Source organism: Dendropsophus ebraccatus, chromosome 10, assembly GCF_027789765.1.
Source record: "Dendropsophus ebraccatus isolate aDenEbr1 chromosome 10, aDenEbr1.pat, whole genome shotgun sequence".
In the NCBI taxonomy this organism is placed as follows: Eukaryota; Metazoa; Chordata; class Amphibia; order Anura; family Hylidae; genus Dendropsophus; species Dendropsophus ebraccatus.
The window spans coordinates 58736725-58754684 of record NC_091463.1 but is presented as its reverse complement, the minus strand read 5'-3'; the positions used below and the strand labels follow the sequence as shown (position 1 = coordinate 58754684).

Genomic DNA, 17960 nt, shown 5'->3' with positions numbered 1-17960 from the left:
GGAGCGGGGAGAGGACCGCAGGAGCACGTCCTCTCCCTGCTCTGAGTTTTAAAAAAAAAAAAAAAAAAAAGAAAAAAGAGTCAGGCTCCATAGAAGCCCATTATAAGTCAGACTCTTCCTTAAAATTCAGAGCGGAGAGTGGACGTGCTGCAGCGCATCTTCTCCCTGCTATATCTACTGATTGGTCCGAGGCTGAGCACTCAGGCCCGGACTGATCAAAACTTTTGACATATCTCTGTGACAGGTCAAAAGTTTTTTAGAATGACAGGTACACTTTAAATCATGCAGACCTGCTACTGCTAGTTTGGAGCAGATTTACTATGGCTTTTTACTTCCCTGATTAAGGGGTTATCCAGCAGTAGAAAAAACATGGCCACTTTCTTCCATAGATAGCACCTCTCTTGTCTCTCCAGTTTATATGTGGTTTGCAATAAAGCTCCATTCACTTTACTGGAACTGAGTTACAAAGCCCCACCCAAACTGGAGACAAGAGAGGGGCTGTCTCTGGTATAAAGTGGCTATGTCTTGTGTAGCACTGGATAACCTGCCAGGGAAGCTGTTTACACGAGCGTCCCTGATGGGAGTAAGAAACAGAGTTCAGAACGAGGCGGAGAGAACAGCTCACATACAGTTTTCTGTACCTCGAGCAGAAGGCAGCAGACTCAGAAATCAGTATGGAGCAGACTGTTAGTCTATAGTAAAACATGGATTTTACTTAATCAGAAAACTCTTAAGAACGTACAGCCGATCACCAGCTACAACCAGAACAAACAACAGGACTTGTGCTTATTCTGTAGCACTAGAAAATACTTAAAGGGAACCAATCAGCCCAATCTGGCTGATATGGTTCCCTGAACTGCTGTATTCCACTTTTGCAGCAGCCGCAGCACGTACCAGCCGGGCTGCAGCAGTAGCTATATACCCGAAAAAAAGAACTTTAATCCACCAGGCCCGTGACAGGCAGTGGTGGGGAAGTAGTCTTCTGAGCAGCTCCCCGCCCATATCCAGTCACTGCGCTCTGCCTGTCAGCGTGCTCGGAGAGTGACAGGCAGAGAGGTCTTTTACTGGCTTCTCTGCCTGTCAATCATCCCACGGAGCGTGCGGGGAGTGGCCAAGATGACTACTTTCCCGCCGCTGCCTGTCATGTGCCCGGGGGGGGGGTCAAAGTCCTTTTATTCGGGTATACAGCTACTGCTGCAGCCGCGGCCGGTACGTGCCGCGGCTGCTGCAGGAGCGGTATACAGCAGTTCAGGGAACCATATCGACCCAATTGGTTCCCTTTAAATAATTGATGGTCTATCCACAGGATAGGCCATCAACAGCTGATCGGTGGGGTGCCACATCTGGTATCCCTCACTCATCAGCTGTCCTGCACTGCTGGACGTAGACAATGTATGGAGCGAGAAGCCTTGGTATGGTTGTGCCAGGTTACAACAGCGCAAAATTCATTCACTTCAATAGGAGCTGTTCTGCAGAAACCCAGCAACACCATTACACAATGAACCCAATCCATCACTCAACTGTGTATATGCCAGAATTGTGGATCTGCCAAAAAGGTGATCGGTGTAAGTGTCCGATGTCAGCAACCTACTTATCAGACAATAATAGGTTATCAATAACATATGCCCAGAAAAAAAACTTAACCCTTAACTTTTTTTGTTGTTGTTTCTGAACCTTAGTAGGTTTTAAAATCTTCTGATAATTTCTTAGCAACTCCTTACAGTGGTGAAGCAATCTTTTACAGAATATTCTTTAAAATTTCCAGCACTAAAAGACAACACTACAATAACTACCACTAGAGAGAATAGGAGCTTGCCTTTACACTTTAAACTCAATGATAGGAGTATGCAATAAGCTCCCTCTACTGGCAGCTGCAGGTAGTCAGTTTATTGTCATTTAAGGATGCACAGGTATGGATAATTCTTCAAGTATATAATGGACAATTTTTTTCTTTTAAAAACTTCTAAGTGAAAAAATTAAAGAGGAGAACTATTCTTAGAACTTTCCTTCTTCCTTCTGTGGTGTCTACTTGTTTCTATGTTTTAAAATTGGGATACAAAGATGGACTGCAATACAGACAAAAAAAGGTTAACAGATGTATTACAAATCTATGTTTTATAGATTTGGAATAAACATGCCAGAATTTACTTTTGATTTATACGGAAGACATTTTTTCTCACTAATTCCATGCATGTCATACTATGGGGGTACTCTTCCCTAGAAACACTGCTAATAGAGCATCTCACAGAGACGCTTTACTACTATACTGTACCAGACAGCAGAGTGCCGGCACATCCATAAAATACAGAGTATAGGGACACACAGATTTCTGCAACTTACAAGTAATTTGGTACATAGGGTACACCATGGTGGGGGTGGGGGGGGGGGCTATTTCTATATAAGTCTTTGTGGTTCATACTCCCATTCACGTTCCTCTCCTAAAAACCTCTGCAGAGGATGAAAAGAGGAAGAACTTCTAAATCACAATATCTGGAGCCAAAAAAAAAACTGACAGGAACACAGACAGAGCATGAATATAGCCATGTAAATAAATCTAAGCCCTAACATAAATTCTCTGTGTTACCTTAATATTTTATGACGTACAGTGTCATTGAGGTTAATGCAAAAGATATAAAATGAATACCGCCTTATGTTACCGCTATAATATAACTTTATATAATATTGATTTCTTTATATAGCGCTAACTTATTCCGTAGCATTTCACATCGTTCAAATCGGTCCCTGTCCCCCATGAGGGCTCCCAATCTAAATGTATGTTTGGATATATATCTATCACATGGTCCCATATATCCCACTGTGATGACAAACATGAACACAGGTGACAACATGATGGTTCACTGCTTTATGTAAAAATCACGTGAGGATCCTGCTTCTGCCTATTACACTTTAGCATTCAGTACGTCTGCCCATAGCTATAACCACTTGTAATGATAAACCATCCAATATTCTTCTCACTTCTCCAATTTATTAGAAAGTGAATGTGTAATCCATAACCGAAACAATTCACGAGAACAATGCACACAGCTTGGTTTGCGCTCGATCATCACACGTAAAAACCCACATTCGGTATCTTCAATGAGCCTCACAGACATTTATTGTTCATAATTCATCCGACTGCTAAATCTTTGTCACAATTACTGTCAACTATCAATCAAAAGAGGAAAAAAGGTGTCAATAAACGGTGACAATGATTTATAACTATCCGGGAGATCTTCTTGTTTTTTAGTAGTGCAATTTGCATTGTAAGAACTTTTAGGTCAAATTGTGCAAAAAAAAAAAAAAAAAAAAAGTAAGCTTTAACCCCTACCTTGCTGAATAAGCCTTCTTAAAGAGGGGGGTACAAAAAGCACTCTCTACCTACAAACAGGACTGGGATAATCACATAGGGCAGGGGAGACAGATGAGAATAAACTTGTGTCATTCCCAGTGCACCACATCCATAACTTTGACTAGAATTCTGCTATCACTTTTAGACAACCAATGCTGCTGCAGAACTCTTATGTATACAATCCCCCTAGAGTGCCAATGTTTGTAAATAGAAGAATCTTACCTAAATCTTCCATGAACTGTATTCAGGATAAGAAGAGCCAGCACTCCAGCAATCCCACACATTTGCTTATAGCTCCTTTCCAGATCTGTAGGATGAGGCAGCAATGTATATTTCTTACTTAATTCCCCTTCTCACACAACCTCTGTAACTTTTTTTGCATCCAGTTATAAAGTCTTCTCCCCTTGACAACTCTGTACCTCATCCAAGTCACACAGCAAAATGTTGCTCACCTAAAGCCACATTAATCCAGAGGAGCAGTAAACCATGTCCCTGAGAAGTCAGCTCAAACACTTGATCTTAATAAAAATGAAGAGGGTCCAGAGCTGCAGCAGTCAATGCACATGGAAGTCATGTGTGTAGCCTGCAGACACGTGTTGGGTTGTAAATCCCTCTGACAAAGTGTAATAAGGTTCAGCTCTGAAGGAACAATCCACATAGCAGAGAAGATCCAGGAGTTAGGAGGCTGCAGATGATTGCATGCTGGGGAAGGTGCTCAGGTCCCAGGCACAGCTGCTGCTACTGCTGTATTGATGATAGTGAGAGCTGCAGACTGCTGCCTTCTTCTATTGCAGGAGCTCAGTTCCCCTGCCTGATGGACAAGCTGCCTGCAGTCCAATGCTTAGCACAGAGGGGAGGGCTCAATATGCTTCATATACTCACATTCTGCTTAAAGTTACAGTGACATATTGCTGCAATCATCCCAGAGACACACAGGTCTGCTACAGCAAATAGATTATCATTAGTAATCACTAAGTCAGTAGCATGCAATGTTTCCCATTCCCAGAGTTTATTATAAGATTGCTGCTGGGAGCTCCAATCATAGAGGTGATGAGGGCTGCTTCATCCACAATGTATGCCTATTGCGCTGAGATGCAAATCTGCACAGAGAGGGGCTGAGCTGCTTCATTTGATTGGAACAACTTCTGTAGAGGAAGGTCAGTAATGTCATGGACTCTTAAAATATTGATATTTTAAAGACTGATATTCATTAATAGAATGGCACGACTCCAAATGACTCATATCTGGAGTATATCATCATCATCATCATCACTCCAGAGCAGGTTAAAGTGCAAATTTGGAAGGTCATCCTAAAGGACTTTACTGTATATAAAAAAGAAGTATGTAACAATGATAACTGGTTATCTACTGGGTACAGTAGATGGTGAAGGGTAAAAATATTTCAGAGAATCACTTAAAGCAAATGTACCACTAGTACATTGCTTTTTGTTTTTTACATGAATACACCGATCTATTCCCAAGCACTGGCCGGCAGGGCCGGAAGAAAGAGTTTTGGTGCCCGAGGTAGAGATGGCAAATATATACACACAGGGAGAAACTGGCTGAGTTGTCCCTAGCAACCAATCAGATTCCACCTTTCATTTTCCTAAGAGTCTGTGAGGAATGAAAGGTGGAATCTGATTGGTTGCTAGGGGTAACTGAGCCAGTTTCACTTTACACCATGTTTGATAAATCTCCCCCATAGTGTATAGCCTCACACAGTATAGCCCCCTCGTAGTGTATAGCCCCCACAGTAATACCACCATACCACCACACTAGCACTGCTTAATGACTGAACAATACCAGTACTGCTACTAAATAAAAAACCACTGTACAGAGCAGGGCCGGGACAAAGGGTAGGCCAGGGTAGGCGATGGCCTAGGGCAACATCTAGTGGTTACAGGGGGCGCAATTTCAAAAGAAAAAAAAATTACTACAGGCTCCTGTTCTCCTGGTGGCCTCGGAGCGCTGCCCCTCCGTGCTCACATACCACCAGCACCCTCATGTCCTCCCGGGCAGACAGTGTAGAAATCCCCTCACCCACAGCAGGATCATGGTAGAAACTAGAACAGAGTGTCCAGAGGGAGGTGTAAAGGACCTTTGATGACGTCTTGGCCATGTGACCAGTGTGGGAGGAGCTATCTTCCTCTGCTAGGCTTTCTATGAGGCAGCTGGTTTCCCGGTTCAGCAGGAGGTAAGCCACACTGAGGGCTCTGTTCTGCAGGTCAGGGGTGTGTGGGTGTGATGTTCTGCAGGTCAGGTGGGTGTGGGTGTGATGTTCTGCAGGTCAGGGGTGTGTGGGAGTGATGTTCTGCAGGTCAGGGGTGTGTGGGTGTGATGTTCTGCAGGTCAGAGGTGTGTGGGTGTGATGGTCTGCAGGTCAGGGGTGTGTGGGTGTTATGTTCTGCAGGTCCGGGGTGTGTGGGTGTGATGTTCTGCAGGTCAGGGGTGTGTGGGTGTGATGTTCTGCAGGTCAGCAGTATGTGTGTGTGTGTGATGTTCTGCAGGTCAGCGGTGTGTGTGTGTGATGTTCTGCAGGTCAGGGGTGTGCAGGTGCGCTGTTATGCAATGTTCTGCAGGGTCAGGGTGTGTGGGTGCACTGTTATGCGATGTTTTGCAGGGTCAGGGTGTGTGGGTGCACTGTTATGTGATATTCTGCAGGGTCAGGGGTGTAAGAGTGCACTGTTATGCAATGTTCTGCAGGGTCAGGGGTGTGTGAGTGCACTGTTATGCAATGTTCTGCAGGGTCAGGGGTGTGTGAGTGCACTGTTATGCAATATTCTGCAGGGTCAGGGGTGTAAGAGTGCACTGTTATGCAATGTTCTGCAGGGTCAGGGGTGTGTGAGTGCACTGTTATGCAATGTTCTGCAGGGTCAGGGGTGTGTGAGTGCACTGTTATGCGATGTTCTGCAGAGTCAGGGGTGTGTGAGTGCACTGTTATGCGATGTTCTGCAGGGTCAGGGGTGTGTGAGTGCACTGTTATGCGATGTTCTGCAGGGTCAGGGGTGTGTGAGTGCACTGTTATGCGATGGGGAGAGCGGCCTCTTGTGACCCAGGCCAAACACTGCCACAAGAGTGCAGTGAAGAGAATGGATGTAACTGCACAGTTATAGGGTTGTAGTGATAGCGGTCATGGTGTGGCGGTATTATGTAATGGCATCATTGGTGATATCTTCCTGTTTTGTTCAGAGCAGTATTCATGTAATATGTAATCACTGGATGGTGGTAGGAGGGTTATAAGAGAAATACCGTATGTATTGGGGATCTTAATGCAGTGTGGGGGGGCATTCAGTACATTATACTGTGTGGGGAGCTCCGATTCTGATGGGGGGGGCACCATTTGCCTTCTCTGCCTAGGGCACCAAAACTCCTTGTCCCGGCCCTGGTACAGAGTCCAGCATTACCCCCACACAGTGACAGTATAGTGATCAGGGTGCAGTGACTCACAGGGGACATCTTCTCTCATCAGAGTCATTCACTTTCTCTTTTCTTCCTCATTCGGATCCGGCTCCAACTAGCCCCCTCTCTTCCTAAAGATCCCATCTGCACCTCCACACTATTATAACACCCCCCCCCCCCCGTTAGTCTCCTCATGTAGTCATAATCCCCCCCATCCTGTGCCCCCATGTAGTCATAATCCCATCCAATGTCCTCATGTACTCATAATCCCCCCCATCCTGTGCCCAGTGGTTGTCATAATGCCCCATGTCCCCCTGTAGTCCCCCTGCTGTGTCCTCGTAATACCTCTGTAGTTCTTTTGCTGTGTCCCCCTCCTCTGTCCTCATAATCCCCCTGTAGTTCTTCTGCTGTGTCCCCTGTAGTCCCCCTCCTCTTTCCTCATAATCCCCCTGTAGTCTCCCTGCTGTGTCCTCATAATCCCCCTCCTTTGCCCCCTCCAATATCCCACTGTAGTCCCCCACTTCCTGGATAAGTAAAAAAAAACAAGCCAGCTACTCACCTCACCAATGGTTCCCACGCTGCTGCTGTGGCCTCTGGAGGCTTCCTGGTCAGGCTGCACACAGATCTCATGGAGCAGCCTGACCCGGAAGACATCACTGGCTGCTCCAGATCACTTCTAGATCGCAGCCCTAACACAGCCTGTGATCTAGAAGTGAATGGCACAGAGCAGTCTCTGCTCAGTCTCTGCTCCTGTAGTGAGTGGCCATGCATTTAATATAATGCAAGGCCACTCACTGTGTGGACACTTACTGTGCCCCCTGTCATTCACCACAAGATGGCTCCCTAGGCCATGGCCTACCCCTGCCTACCCTCTGACCCGGCCCTGCCGGCTAGGCATGAAGCTGGAGTAGGGCCCGCCGCCCACCAGTGTGACAATCTGCCCTTCCCTCTGTGACGTAGCTCCATAAGGATCAGTGGAGCGGCATCACAGGGGAGAGGAGACATAGTCATACTGGGGGCGGTCGGCCTGACTCCAGTGCTTCATGCCCTGCCAGTGCTCTGTAATAGACCAGCACCATACGCAGGAACCGAGCCACGGTTCAAAAAAAGGACTACAAAATCGGCGACCCTGCGCCGGTCTATTCATGTGAAGAACAAAAAAGCAATATACTGGTGGTACATGGGCACTTTCGGTACAAAGAAATAATGTTATACCCTGTTTCCCCTGGGAAAAAAAGGCATCCCCCGAATGTAAACGCGGTATCAGCAGGGGAGGTGATATACTACATCTTTGCAATTTGTCTATGTTATTTGTTGTCTGTTTTCTATAAGGAATACATTGCTATACAGCCACTAGATGTCTTCCTTACAGGAAAACTGCAGTCGCGTCTTCGTCACTAAGACCATTTGGTCTTTAGTGACAGCAAGAAAAGAGTCCAAATGCAGGAAGTGATGTCATTTGGCCCAGAGAAGATGAATGCTGACTGGTCAGCAGCCGTGCACTGCTGTAGCTGAGTAAACTCACTGATCTTGGGGTCTGGGGCACCAAACAGGAAATTAAAGCAAAACAGACAGCATACATAAGACAAGCATTAACTATATATTTGCTGGGGTTTTTAATTTTTTTTATATGTCATGACATGTACACTTTAAGGGTACCAGTCACTGTGCTCCTCTCCACAGTTTGGCATGGAACTGCAGTTAACGCCAGAATATCGAGTTGCCAAGGCAACCATCCATGTGAATAAGTCCAACCTATAAGTCCTTATAAGAATATGGCTCATGCACGTAACTCACCAGGCGTGGGACTTTACCTCAGCAAACTGATATTCTGGCATCAGCTGCATATTCTCACCAGACTGTGGAGAGAAGCATAGTTACAGGTGCTGTTTATATGGAACCATACAGGAAATCTATGCTACATCCCAATGGGCTCCTTTTCGTACACATAGCTATGGTTTACTATGAGAGAAAAATATTGAAAAATATAGTTTAGAAACAAGTTGAAAACTGGGAGAAGAATCTACGGGATTGTCCCCTACAGACAACCCCCCCCCCCCCCCAGCCTAGTTTGATTGACAGGCCTCTCCCTATGTGTATATAGGGACAGACCTCTCCGTCGAGCCAAGCCACATCAGGGAAAATCAGTACAGAGCCATACCCGTGAGTAATCTTCCATTCTCGTACAGAGTAGGTCCAACAGCATCCAAATGGTATTCTTCAATCTTTATTTCAGGGATATATACATTGTATTCCTGTAAGCTTGGCTAGCAATAAACATTGAAGAATACCTCTTAAATGCTGTTGGACCTTCTCTCTACCAGATCTGTTAACCCACTTTGGGATTGTGGACCGTCCAGCGGGCTCCCTCCCATTTCTACTAAACCAGGGTTTATCGGTGCTGCTGACTTTATTCATAGTTAGTGCTGTAGGAGCAGTCACGTTATATTAGGGAATGTTTAATATATATCCCCTAATAAATATATATATATATATATATATATATATATATATATATATTCCCTAATACATACAATCGGGTTCACCAGAGGTGATTTGATGCTGTCTGTTACTGTGCTTATCATCATTATTGTTATCTCACATCCTGATTCTCCATTACAGTTTTTGGTGATCTCTTCCTTCCATATTGTGTTTAGGCCTAATTTATAATTGACAGCTCTGCTTGCAAGTAGTTATTGCACAATGGCGCTGCTGCACAGTAACAGGCTGTCTGATGGGCGCTGTTCTCCGGACATAAGTGACCCTCAATTATTTGAATTTCATCAACATGAAGTGTCTATATATGCAGCTATACTGCATATATACTGCAGCTATAAACATCTATAGAAGGGAGAAGATAAAAATACAGAGGCTACATGAATGCTTGGTTCAAAGCTGTCACATCAGCTATTTTATAACCTATACGTACAGTACAAACTATTTGAATATGTAAAGTAGTTCTCTCACACCACAGATGCAAGGTAGCTTTCCCTTCAAGTCAGTGTTTCACTCCAACTAGGGATCTTAGAACATGACCTGATGCCAAGTCAAAAATCTCTCCAGAAGGAAAGATTCCTTATATAAAGACAGCAGTTTCAGGGTTATTGCCCCTCACCAGTTTAGAGTGATGTGATAGAACGGCTATGTTAACACAACTACATTTAAAATTACGTCTGTCATTTTGAGGTTAAAATGACGTCCGTCATTACGCTGTTTGGTCGCCTCTCAGAGCAATTACGGCTGCTGGTACATTATTCTAGTTTGGGTTTACTGAGTGACCTTTGGGTGTGTCTTTGATTGAAAAGCCATTGAATTTAATAGTAAAAACAGTTAAAGGAAGGTGAAAAACTGTGTGAGCAAAGAAATAACATCTACTGTTTGCAAAAGATGTCTGACAATAATTGTAATGATTATTATTGTGATGTCCGAATTGACTAGTCCGTAATTTCATACACTGTGTGCATTGCATAGAGGTCAATGACATTGCGGCAATTACGGACGTCTTTTTAAATAGAAAAGGCAGCTGCCTTTTCTCTTTTTTTATGTTGTTTGAACATAGCCAACTACTTTGCATATCCTTTATTTCAGGAATTCTCTGTGGAGCATGGCAGGTCTGTAAGTCTCTTTACGTCTTCATGATGCTTTCCTCAAGGAGAATTTATGAATATGTTCTCTTCATAGTATGCTCGTCCCACATTAGTATCAATGTCACTGTTGTTATTTTTGTTAGGTAGGGATAGTTGCATCAGTAGTATGATGTGATTTATGTGATACCTGAATATTACATATTAGTATACACACAAGCTGGATCATTGCCTCTTCATGGGTTCACACCTAGGGTGCCATGTGGCCATCTTTTAAGATGTTTGAAGGTAAAATACAAGTGGTATTTGACAGCACAGCACACTACCTCTGGATGCAAATCCAGCCTTATGCACACTAAGGGCTAGTTCACACTGAGCAAATTCGGAGAACTTGGCCACGGGATCCCACCTGCCGCATGTCTATGGGAGGGCTGTTTGAAAGAATATGCTATGCCATTGTGTATTGCCTATATTCTGTGCTCTGGAAATAATCTAGAGCACTTAGGGTTTTTTAACATGGCCTGATCGGCACTCATTTGTAGTGCCTTCAGAAGGCGCAAGTAATCATGCAGCCAGGTCACACAAACGGTCAGTGTATCATCAGTGTGGCCATTTAAATATATTGCTATTGGCCAAACCTTCCCTGTTTACACAGAGAGATGTGTGGCCAATAGCCAAAAATGTTGCCACTGCACATAGGATGTGATAAGCTGACGAGTGGGCATTTTCAAGCTGATTATCAGCCAAAGGAACGTTTCTAGCAACATGTAAAAGGGGCTTTTGTAAATGTCTGTTAAAGGGGTAGTTCACCCAAATTTTTTTTCTTTCAAATCAACTGCTGCCATGAAGTGCCAGAGATTTGTAATTTACTTCTATTAAAAAATCTCAAGCCTTCCAGTACTTATCAGCTGCTGTATGCCCAACAGGAAGTTGTATTATTTCGAGTCTGGAGAGCAGGAGAGGTTTTCTATGAGGATTTGCTCCTGTTTTGGACAGTTCCTGACATGGTCAAAGGAGGCAACAGAGAGCACTGTGTCAGACAGGAAAGAAAACACCACTTCCTGCTGGACACACAGCAGCTGATAAGTACTGGAAAACTTGAGATTTTTTAATAGAAGTGAATTACAAATCTCTGGCACTTTATGGTACCAGTTGATTTGAAAGAAATTTTTTTTGGGTGGACTACCCCTTTAAGGTCTGCCAACTGGCAAAAAAAGCCATGACACACGCAAGTGAAAGAAATACCACCCAAGGCTAAGGATCATCACACTGCGTATGACTGACCGTTCCTTCTTACTGTATAAAGCTCAATGGAATAGTTTGAGTCATCTATGGGATTCCATCTGGCAAGCCCTTATATACCACCTTGATGGAGGCCAAAATGACACACTATGGGATTTACTGTAGGCATCTGCACTTTTCCCAGTTTGACATAAGCAGTTTGACACAGAGGAGTTTTTCAGGGAATACATTTTTAATTTAAGTGTAGCCAGAACATTGTGAAAAACGAACAAATAACTACTCACCTGTCCAGCTCACCTCCCGCTCATCCCTTCATTAAAATGGGAGCGACACTTTAACCCCTTGCCTCTAAAGCCTGTTTTGGCCTTAATGACCAGGCTCATTTTTCAAAATCTGACCTGTCTCAATTTATGCGTTTATAGCTCAGTGATGCTTTAACGTATGCTAGCGATTCTGAAATTGTTTTTTCGTCACATATGACACTTTATATTAGTAGCAAAATTTGGTCACTACTTTGTGTATTTTTTGTGAAAAACATCAAAATATCAAGAAAAATTCGAAAATTTTGCATTTTATGAACTTCTGAAATTCTCTGCTTCTAAAAAAGGAAGTCATAGCACATAAATTAGTTACTAAATCACATTACAAATATGTCCTCTTTATTCTGGCATACTTTGGGAAACATATTTTACTTTTTTAGGGTGTTACGGGGCTTAGAAATTTATTAGCAAATTATCACATTTTGTGAAAATTTCTAAAACTGATTTTTTTTAGGGACCAGTTCTTTTTTTAAATGGATTTAGAAGGCTTGTATACTGGAAACCCCCATAAGTGACCCCATTTTGGAAACTAGACACCTTAAAGAATTAATCTAGGGGTATAATGAGCATTTTAACCCTACAGGGGCTGGAGGAAAGTATTCACAATTAGGCCGTAAAAAAATCGAAAATTTTAATTTTCAAATAATATATACGTTTAGATTAAAGTTTCTCATTTTCAAAAGGAACATGAGAAAAAAAGCATGCCCAAATTTGTAACGCAGGTTCTCCTGAATACAACGGTACCCCAGATGTGGGCGTAAACCACTGTATGGGCACACAGCCGGGCTCAGAAGTAAAGGAGCGCCAATTAGCTTTTTTAATGAAGATTTTGCTGAAGAAGTTTCTGAGCGCCAGGTGCATTTGCAGAGCCCCTGTAGTGTCCACAGAAAAGAATCCCCCCAAAAGTCACCCCATTTTCGAAAGTACACCCCTCAAAGAATTCATCTTTGGGTAGGATGAGCATTTTGACCCCACATGCATTAGAGGAAAGTATTCAAAATTAGACAGTAAAAATGAAAAACACGAATTTTTCCAATAATATGTTTGTTTAGTTTAAAATTTCTCAATTTCACGAGGAACAAGAGAAAAAAGTACCCCAAAATTTGTAAAGAAGGTTCTCCTGAATACAACGGTACCCCATATGTGGGCATAAACCACTGTATGGGCACACAGCCGGGCTCAGAAAAAAAGGAGCGCCAATTAGCTTTTTCAATGCAGATTTTGCTGAAGAAGTTTCTGAGCGCCAGGTGCGTTTGCAGCGCCCCTGTAGTGTCCGCAGAAGAGAAACCCCCCAAAAGTCACCCCATTTTGGAAAGTACACCCCTCAAAGAATTCATCTTGGGGTGTGGTGACCATTTTGACCCCACAGGTATTAGAGGAAAGTATTTAAAATTAGACAGTAAAAATGAAAAACTTGAATTTTTCCTATAATGTGTTCGTTTAGTTTGAAATTTCTCAATTTCAAAAGGAACATGAGAGAATCTGCACCCCAAAATTTTTAACGCAGGTTCTCCTGAGTACAACGGTACCCCATATTTGGGTGTAAACCACTGTATGGCCACACAGGAGGGCTCAGAAGGAAAGGAGCGCCAATTAGCATTTTCAGTTCAGATTTTGCTGAAGTAGTTTCTGAGAGCCAGGTGCGTTTGCAGTGCCCCTGTAGTGTCCGCAGAAGAGAACCCCCCCAAAAGTCACCCCATTTTGGACACCCCTCAAAGAATTCATCTTGGGGTGTGGTGACCATTTTGACCCCACAGGTATTACAGGAAAGTATTCAAAATAAGACAGTAAAATTGAAAAACTAGAATTTTTCCAATAATATGTTCGTTTAGTTTGAAATTTCTCAATTTCACTAGGAACAGGGGAGAAGCTGCATGCCGAAATCTGTAACGCAGGTTCCCCTGAGTAGAACGGTACCCCATATGTGGGCATAAACCACTGTATGGGCACACAGCCGGGCTCAGAAGGGAAGGAGCGCCAATTAGCATTTTCAGTGCAGTTTTTTCCGAAGAAGTTTCTGAGTGCCAGGTGCGTTTGCAGCGCCCCTGTAGTGTCAGCAGAATAGAACCCCAGCAAAAGTCACCCCATTTAGGAAAGTACACCCCTGAAAGAATTCATCTTGGGGTGCAGTGAGCGGTTTGACCCCACAGGTATTAGAGGAAAGCATTCAAAATAAGACAGTAAAAATGAAAAACTCGAATTTTTCCAATAATATGTTTGTTTAGTTAAAAATTTCTTAATTTCACGAGGAACAGGAGAGAAAACGTACCCCAAAATCTGTAACGCAGCTTCTTCTGAGTAAAACGGTACCCCATATGTGGGCATAAACCACAGTATGGGCACACAGCCGGGCTCAGAAGGAAGGGAGCGCCAATTTGCTGGAGCAAAACCGCAGCTAGTAATAGTTATTAGAATAGCGCAGTTACTAAAATACAATAAAAAATGAGATTACAGGTAATGTGGGGTGGTCACGGGCAATCTGGGGTGGTCACGGGAAACCTGGTGTGGTTATGGGCAACCTGGTGTGGTCATGGGCAACCTGGGGTGGTCACGGGCAACCTGGTGTGGTCACGGGCAACCTGGGGTGGTTATGGGCAACCTGTGGTGGTTACAGACAATCTGGGGTGGTTACGGGCAACGTGGGGTGGTTACGGGCAACGTGGGGTGGTAACGGGCAACGTGGGGTGGTTACGGATAAACTGAAGTGCTTATAGGTAATCTGGGATGGATACCTGTAATTTGAGGTCGTTACAGGCAATCTGGCGTGGTTACTGGCAATCTGGAGAGGGTCACTGGCAATTTGGGGTGGTTATAGGCAACGTGCGGTGGTTATAGGCAACGTGCGGTGGTCAGAGGCAACGTGCGGTGGTCAGAGGCAACGTGCGGTGGTTACGTGCAATCTGGGGGGTTACGGGCAATCGGGGCTGATTACACACCACCTGGAGGGGGTCACTGGCAATTCGGGGTGGTTACGGTCAACATGTGGTGGTTACAGGCAAAGTGCAGAGGTTATGGGCAACGTGCGGTGGTTAGAGGCAACGTGCGGTGGTTAGGGGCAACGTTCGGTGGTTAGGGGCAACGTGCGGTGGTTAGGGGCAACGTGCGGTGGTTAGGGGCAACGTGCGGTGGTCAGTGGCAACGTGCGGTGGTTAGAGGCAACGTGCGGTGGTCAGGAGCAACCTGCGGTGGTCAGAGGCAACGTGCGGTGGTTAGAGGCAACTTGCGGTGGTTAGAGGCAATGTTCGGTGGTCAATGGCAACGTGCGGTGGTCAATGGCAACGTGCGGTGGTCAGAGGCAGCGTGCGGTGGTCAATGGCAACGTGCGGTGGTCAGGGGCAACCTGCGGTGGTCAGAGGCAACGTGCAGTTGTCAGAAGCAATGTGCGGTGGTCAGAGGCAGCGTGCGGTAGTTACGGGCAATCTGGAGGGGGTCACTGGCAATTTGGGGTGGTTACGGTCAAGATGTGGTGGTTATGGGCAACGTGCGGTGGTTACATGTAATCTGGCGTGTTTACGGGCAACCTGCGGCGGTTACGGGCAAACTGGGGCGGATACCGGCAACCTGCGGTGGTTACGGGCAAACTGGGGCGGATATGGGCAACCTGCGGTGGTTACGGGTAATCTGGGAGTAAACCGCAATTATTACTATAATAAAAAGTGTGTTTTATTTTGTTTGTATGTTTTTCACTTTTTCACATTTACACTTTTTCACTTGTACTTTTTACACTTTTATTTTTACTATATTACTATGATTACTGTAATATTTTCTATCACAGTAATCATAGTTTAGTGACAGAGACCAAATTGGTCTCTGTCACTTTAAATTTTCAGAGCTAACTGCTTCTGACGTGCATGCGCACATCAGAGGCAGACAGGACGTCGAGGAGGACGGAGCTCCAGGATCAGGTAACGTATGTGGGAAAGGGGGGGTGACTGGGGGACGTGGGTGACTGGGGGGGTGGGGGGCGACTTGGGGGGGGGGGGCACAATGACACTTTTTATCCCCTGTCACCAAGGATTTATGGTGACAGGGGATAAAAAGTGCCGGGCAGCACTGGGAACAGGCGATCAGCGGTATATAGTATATACCGACGATCGCCTGTTCCGGGACCCCACAGGGGGGTCCCCGATCACTGCCCCATGCTCTCCGCTACCTCCGGTGGCGGAGAGCATGGGGTTTTCATTCATTTTTTTATTTCCATCGCTGCGAACAAACATCGTTTGTTCGCAGCGACGGGGGCGGCCATCTTGGATTTGATGGCCGCCCGGGGAGGGGGGGGGGGGTTACAGATCGGCCACTAGGGGGCTGATCTGAGGTCTGATTAATACTTATTTCATCTCCCCCCACCGTGGATTCACGGTGGGGGGAGATTAAATGCAGCGGCGGCGCCGGTACTGGCGGATCGCCGCTATAACGGTAATAGCGGCGATCCGCCAGTACCGGGGGGGACAGGGAACTGCCGGGGGAGGATCTGTAGTGGCGGCGGGAGGAGGCAACATGCTACAGCCCCCTCCCGCCGCCCGATCGCCTCCCAATGCAGAAATATCCCCATAGACGCTGCGGTTGCATTGACCGCGGCGTCTATGGGGTTAACTGCCCGGGGGGATCACGGCTCCCCTCCGGGCAGAGGCAGCGGGAGGAGGCTATGTGACATAGCCTCCTCCCGCTGCCCGATCTCACCTAGGGACAACGGGGGGAGGCAGGGAAGACGGGAACTACCTGCTTTACATGACGTTTCCCAAACGTCATTTTGCGGCAAGGGTTAAAGAGGATGTACCACCAGGTACATCCTCTTTAACCGGAACCCACGGATCGAACAGCGGCGACACAGGGTAGCCGGTGCTGCGGTCCGTTTTTCGGACCGAGGCCTGGTTCCCGTGCACGGCGCCACTCTATGCATCGGAAGCTGCCGGTGCTCAAGCACTGGAGGTAGGCCGGGCCGCCCCCAGTGGGAGGGAATTCCCTCCCCTGTATGACGCCGCTCTATTCATTCTGATGAAGCCGCTAATTTCCATTCCATTCTAATTTCCATACTTCATCAACTGCTGTATGTCCTGGAAATGTTTTCTTTTCAGCCTGACACTGTGCTCACTGATGACATCTCTATCTGAAACAGGAACTGTCCAGAGCAGGGGAGGTTTTCTATGGGGATTGGCTACTGTTCTGGACAGTTCACATCTCAAACAGAGATGTCAGCAGAGAGCACTGTGCCAGACGGAAAAGAAAGCAACATTTCCTGTTGGACATACAGCAGCTGATAAGTATTTTTAAATAGAAATAAATTACAAATCTATATAACTTTCTGAAACCAGTTGATTTGAAAGAATAGACAAGTAAATGGCTAGAATTAAAACTTAGCAAAGTTGTTAAATGAAGCAGGTGGTAGTCCAGACAAGGTACATAATGGTCAGAAAATAGTGTACTGGGTCAAAACAGATTTATGCACAATGAGTAAGTATACAGTAGCAAAGGTACCAGGTATGTCCAGTATATTCCACTATAACTGGAAAAAGGCTCAAACAGGTTCATATGCATCTATCCTATTTTACTGAAATCGAGCCGTGTTCTGCAGCACACATTGCACTGTGATACAGTTGTTTTCTGATATTTACCCAGTAAATACACAGTAATCACAGACCTCTATCAACTTAGCAGGGTCATGTACAATAAAGCCCACTCCATCTGTGCTGCTGCTTTGGTGATCAGTTTCAGATTAGCATAAATCTGTTTTTCGGAGAGCCTGTTCAGTTTGTTTGAAATATTACCTTGCAGCACATTCTTTCTGCAAGGTGGAGAACCCCCCTTCTGACAGTCTGTTACTGTATAGCAACCCCCCACCGAGCCTGCTATTATGGAGAGGAAACCCCTTAATCATTAGCAAAAGAGAACTACAGTATAATTTACTGGGAAAGCGAGTTAAGCAGCCGCAGCAGCGGATCTCCTTGTGCGTCTTGGTTTAATTACTTCTTGCTCATCAAGCACTTTGCTGCAGAAATAGCTACAATCTAAGAAAGAGAATACAATGAGACAGCACAGCGTGTAGGCATGCAACCCGGAACATTCCAG

At 45.2% G+C, this 17960-nt stretch overlaps 1 protein-coding gene across 2 annotated transcripts in view; it reads right to left on the bottom strand.

The window, feature by feature from the left end:
* Window positions 1–5428, bottom strand: part of IL1RAPL2 (interleukin 1 receptor accessory protein like 2) — a 583205-nt gene extending 577777 nt beyond the window's left edge. The window contains exons 1-2 of one of the 2 annotated variants that reach the window (XM_069942945.1): window positions 5390–5428; window positions 3572–4494 (exon numbers count right to left, since the gene is read on the bottom strand). The gene's annotated coding sequence lies outside the window, so the exon portion shown is untranslated. Of the gene's footprint in view, window positions 1–3571; window positions 4600–5389 lie in introns of those variants that run through there. The other variant, XM_069942944.1, reaches the window with a different exon arrangement.
* Window positions 5429–17960: the final 12532 nt, after the last annotated feature.